This window comes from Sinocyclocheilus grahami, unplaced genomic scaffold (assembly GCF_001515645.1).
Source record: "Sinocyclocheilus grahami isolate Dianchi unplaced genomic scaffold, SAMN03320097.WGS_v1.1 scaffold1788.1, whole genome shotgun sequence".
Classification (NCBI taxonomy): domain Eukaryota; kingdom Metazoa; phylum Chordata; class Actinopteri; order Cypriniformes; family Cyprinidae; genus Sinocyclocheilus; species Sinocyclocheilus grahami.
Window position 1 is genome coordinate 56864 of NW_015506967.1, and position 6227 is coordinate 63090.

Sequence of the window (6227 nt, forward strand, 5' to 3'; positions counted from 1 at the left end):
CCCCCCAAAAGAAATATCCTTGGGGAGAATATAGTCTTTACAGGCCCTCCATAGGCATAACTTGGGAACAGTGGCCCTCCCTGGGCTTGAGTTGGGGACTGGAGCCCTCCTCGGACTCGACATTGGAACTGGAGCCCTTTCTGTGCTACACTTGGGGACTGGAGCCCTCACTGGGCTAAACTTGGGAACAGGAGCCCTCCGTGGGCTAAACTCGGGAACAGGAGCCCTCCGTGGGCTAAACTCGGGAACAGGAGCCCTCCGTGGGCTAAACTCGGGAACAGGAGCCCACTCTGGGCTGGATTCGGGGACTGGGAAGCGCTTATGAGTAGCTGGCACTGGACGACATTGGAACTGGAGCCCTTTCTGTGCTACACTTGGGGACTGGAGCCCTCACTGGGCTAAACTTGGGAACAGGAGCCCTCCGTGGGCTAAACTCGGGAACAGGAGCCCTCCGTGGGCTAAACTCGGGAACAGGAGCCCACTCTGGGCTGGATTCGGGGACTGGGAAGCGCTTATGAGTAGCTGGCACTGGAGGGTGCTCCGGAGGAGGAGGCACAGCAAGGCGCTTTCGAGGAGAAGGCACTGGAGCGTACTCAGGGGCTGGAGCCGACACTGGAGCGAGCTCTGGGGCTGGAGCCGACACTGGAGAGAGCTCTGGGGCGGGAGCCGACACTGGAGTGAGCTCTTCCGCCTTCTCCTCCTTAGATTCCCCTTTAGGTTCGGGGTGAAAGGCATGGTCGGCCGGTGGGCTTGACTGAAGAACGGACAGATCTCTTCCCTCCAGCATAGTCCCTTGGTGTCTGGGAGGTCCATGGGGCGATGGTAGTTGGCCCCGAGCCACAACAGAGAATTGATGGTGGCGTCATCCAATGCCGTCACCGCGGTGAGCCCACAGAATTCCCAGGCGTACTCGAAGAAGGGGAGATCTCGGCGGACTAAGGCGGAGAAACGAGCGGCGATTTCCATTATCTCAGGGGGGGGGTAGGCAAACGGAAAACCAAAACACTATTAAAAATGGAAAACAAACACGGGGAGAGGGGGTGCTGCTTACTGTCCTAGGTGCTGTCTTCTGTCACGGTAATGCTGCTGTGGCGGAATGAAGGAGCACGGAGACGAAGGAGATGCAATATTCAGTCTTTATTATATCCGAACTGGAAAAAAACATAGGGGAATAAGGAGACACACACGCAGCACGAGGAGTAGACGTTTAAGACAGCACGAGGAACTAAGAAAAGGAAACACTTTAAATACACAAGACATGATGAGGGGGTGATGAGAAACACCTGGAATCAATAAACATAATAGGAACCGGAAACAGGAAAGACCAAATATGGGCATGAAATGGACATGGAGCACGTGGGGGGAGGAAAACACACACAAAACACAGAACAGAGTCTGACACATATATTCATATCTAAGTTGCTTACCAGGATTTTTACATTTCACTGCTCTTTGTATGCTGTATATAAGTAAAAAAAAATCATCTTGAGACTTTTGCGATCAGACAATTACAAACACCAGCATACCATCTATTAACAGTTGCTAAGTCCGACAAGCCATGGTGCTCTCTTGTCACACATCATGAGTGAAAAATACAGTAAAAACTACATTTCAGCACCGGAGCTTCATGAACTAAACCTGACCATCATAATGATCCAAACTGAGCTTCAATGGAAGAACATCTGACCGTCTCTACAAAGAGTCACATGATTTAATGACAGTAGATAAACATAGATAAATGTAAACATATCTTACAGAATAATACTTTGCTGCCACTAAGTGGCATTAGAACCATAGACTCTGAAAAGTTAGAAAGTGAACATGTTGGAGCTCATTCTCTTGAATTTATGCCGCTGCTTTTCATCCACACTAATTGTAAAAAGCATCTGTAATGATTTCGAACTCTTCAATTGATTAAACGTTCATGTTAAACTTCCAAAGGGGTGTCCAAGCCTGCTCCTGGAGAGTTTAGCTCTAAAACACTTGCCTGAAAGTTTCTAGTAATCCGGAGCACCTTGTTGATCTGCTTCAGGTTCGTTTAATTAGAGTTAAAACTAAACTCTGCAGGACAGTGGCCTTCAGGAACAGTTTTGGAGACCCCTGATTTATAACTTAATAAAAACACATGAGAGAGCTCTGGGGCGGGAGCCGACACTGGAGTGAGCTCTTCCGCCTTCTCCTCCTTAGATTCCCCTTTAGGTTCGGGGTGAAAGGCATGGTCGGCCGGTGGGCTTGACTGAAGAACGGACAGATCTCTTCCCTCCAGCATAGTCCCTTGGTGTCTGGGAGGTCCATGGGGCGATGGTAGTTGGCCCCGAGCCACAACAGAGAATTGATGGTGGCGTCATCCAATGCCGTCACCGCGGTGAGCCCACAGAATTCCCAGGCGTACTCGAAGAAGGGGAGATCTCGGCGGACTAAGGCGGAGAAACGAGCGGCGATTTCCATTATCTCAGGGGGGGGGTAGGCAAACGGAAAACCAAAACACTATTAAAAATGGAAAACAAACACGGGGAGAGGGGGTGCTGCTTACTGTCCTAGGTGCTGTCTTCTGTCACGGTAATGCTGCTGTGGCGGAATGAAGGAGCACGGAGACGAAGGAGATGCAATATTCAGTCTTTATTATATCCGAACTGGAAAAAAACATAGGGGAATAAGGAGACACACACGCAGCACGAGGAGTAGACGTTTAAGACAGCACGAGGAACTAAGAAAAGGAAACACTTTAAATACACAAGACATGATGAGGGGGTGATGAGAAACACCTGGAATCAATAAACATAATAGGAACCGGAAACAGGAAAGACCAAATATGGGCATGAAATGGACATGGAGCACGTGGGGGGAGGAAAACACACACAAAACACAGAACAGAGTCTGACACATATATTCATATCTAAGTTGCTTACCAGGATTTTTACATTTCACTGCTCTTTGTATGCTGTATATAAGTAAAAAAAAATCATCTTGAGACTTTTGCGATCAGACAATTACAAACACCAGCATACCATCTATTAACAGTTGCTAAGTCCGACAAGCCATGGTGCTCTCTTGTCACACATCATGAGTGAAAAATACAGTAAAAACTACATTTCAGCACCGGAGCTTCATGAACTAAACCTGACCATCATAATGATCCAAACTGAGCTTCAATGGAAGAACATCTGACCGTCTCTACAAAGAGTCACATGATTTAATGACAGTAGATAAACATAGATAAATGTAAACATATCTTACAGAATAATACTTTGCTGCCACTAAGTGGCATTAGAACCATAGACTCTGAAAAGTTAGAAAGTGAACATGTTGGAGCTCATTCTCTTGAATTTATGCCGCTGCTTTTCATCCACACTAATTGTAAAAAGCATCTGTAATGATTTCGAACTCTTCAATTGATTAAACGTTCATGTTAAACTTCCAAAGGGGTGTCCAAGCCTGCTCCTGGAGAGTTTAGCTCTAAAACACTTGCCTGAAAGTTTCTAGTAATCCGGAGCACCTTGTTGATCTGCTTCAGGTTCGTTTAATTAGAGTTAAAACTAAACTCTGCAGGACAGTGGCCTTCAGGAACAGTTTTGGAGACCCCTGATTTATAACTTAATAAAAACACATTTGGACACATCGAGACATTTACCCTGAAACGGGCACTCAGTAAGGTTTATGCTTGTGCATTTTCATTTTAAAATGCATAACTTTTGCTAAAATTACACCTGGCTTCCACACTACTCCAGAGTTTTCAACCCTCGAAAACTGAGACTTTTGGAAACGTTGCAGACCCTGTTGTAGTTTAAAAACTAAGGGGTTGCGTTTCAGGACCAAAACGGAGACTTTTGAAAGCAAAGGCGTGGTTCTTCATGGTCATCAGCGTCCATTAGGGCTCTTAAAATATTGATATTACACATTTACTTCATATTTCTTTAGACAGAATAATAATTTATATTCATTTTACGCATTAAACATAACATTCACATGATTACGATAGTGTATGACTTGCTTGTGTTTTTCATGAGATTTGGAGTGTTTTCATAACAATAAATTGTATTTATACAATAAAACATGGTTATTGTAGTAAAACGTCTCAGGTTACGCATGTAACCATGGTTCCCTGAGAATAGGGAACGAGACGCTGCGTCCTCTAGAGCAGTGTTTCTCAACCCTGGTCCTGAGCACCCCCAACATTGCATTTTGTATGTCTCCCTTATCTGACACACCCATTTCTGGTCGTGGAGTTTCTTTTAATGAGCTAATGAGTTGAATCAGGTGTGTTTGATTAGGGAGACAAACAAAATGTGCAGTGCTGGGGGGCGCCCAGGACCAGGGTTGAGAAACACTGCCCTAGAGGGCGCTAGGGGAACGCCTCCAGCGTGACCGGTGTCTGAAGCATGAATGAAAAAACGACAATGAACTTGACATTGGCAGGTGGCAGCCTATGACGTAGACAATAAAGCGGGTGCAGGTATAAAGGAGCACCTGCCGAAAACATCATCCACTTCTTTGTCTGAAGGAGACGCAGGAAGGAATGCCTGAAGCATGGCAATGGGATGCAGCGTCTCATTCCATATTCTCAGGGAACCATGGTTACATGCGTAACCTGAGACGTTCCCTTTCGAAAGGGAACTCCACGCTGCATCCTCTAGAGGGCGCCAGGGGAACGGTATACCAACGCTGCCATGCTGAGGGATGAGTGCCCAAATAACTGGATTCCCTAAGTCAAAGACTCAGGGAACATCATCCAAATCACACAAACCGCTTTGCCAGAGCCCGAGCCACAAACCTCTACAGGCAGGCTCAAAGCTCGCCGTAGACTAGCTCACCCACCAAAGTATGGAACTCTAAGAGTGGAGGTCTCAGCATAACGATTCTCTAGAATGAGAGTAGACCTGGCTACACTCAACGCCAGAGGCAGTTAGTGAGGCTCAAGAGCCTACACATTAATACTGCCTAAGCGTAGCTATGCAGAGTGGAGGCTTCAGCAGAATGACTCTCTTAAGCGAGAGGAAGCCTAACAACACTCAACCATAGTTGAGGAGCTCTTAAGTGTGGAGGTCTCAGCACAACAACGCTCCAGAATGAGAGGAGACCTGGCTACACTCAACGCCAGAGGCAGTTAGTGAGGCTCAAAAAGAAAGAGCCTACACATTAATACTGCCTAAGCGGAGCTCTGCAGAGCGGAGGCTTCAGCAGAATGACTCTCTTAAGCGAGAGGAAGCCTAACAACACTCAACCATAGTTGAGGAGCTCTTAAGTGTGGAGGTCTCAGCAAAACGACTCACTAAAATGAGAGGAGACCTGGCTACACTCAACGCTAGAGGCAGTTAGTGAGGCTCAAAAAGAAAGAGCCTACACATTAATACTGCCTAAGCAGAACTCTGCAGAGTGGAGGCTTCAGCAAAATGACTCTCTTAAATGAGAGGAAACCTAGCAACACTCAACCATAGTTGAGGAGCTCTTAAGTGTGGAGGTCTCAGCACAACAACTCTCCAGAATGAGAGGAGACCTAGCTACACTCAACACTAGATATAGTTAGTGAGGCTCGAGAGAGAGCCTACACATTAATACTGCCTAAGCGGAGCTCTGCAGAGCGGAGGCTTCAGCAGAATGACTCTCTTAAACGAGAGGAAGCCTAGCAACACTCAATCCTGGTCGAGGAACTCTTAAGAGTGGAGGTCTCAGCATAACGACTCTCTAAAGCAAGAGGAGACCTTTTCTTTCTTTTCTTTTTCTTTCTTTATTCAATTTATTTGTACAGGGACAACGCACAACAACAGTGTTGTGCCAGAGTTAGCTATAAAGCTAATTTGCATCTGCAGTCCCTGGGCAGGATGTTGTTACAAAATTACAATATTAAGTCACAAACAATACAATACATACAACACATACAATCTCACATCATACTCCATTAAATTACAAAACCAAGTCAATGATCACATATTTGATTTTCCTTAAGCCATACTTTAAATTTAAGTTAGAATCCATAATCATACCCAAATATTTAAAATGCTCAACAATATTTATTACCTCTCCTTTCTAAAATATCTGAACAACGCTCATCAACTTTTTTTGATCGAAAAAAACATTCCCACTGTTTTACTCACATTAAGAGTAAGGCAAGAATGACATAGCCAATCTGAGACTTTGTTCAATGCAGCAGTATGTTTGATAGCAGCTTGTTCTTGTGTTTTAGCATAAGTATAAACAACTGTATCATCTGCATACATCTGAACCTGGAC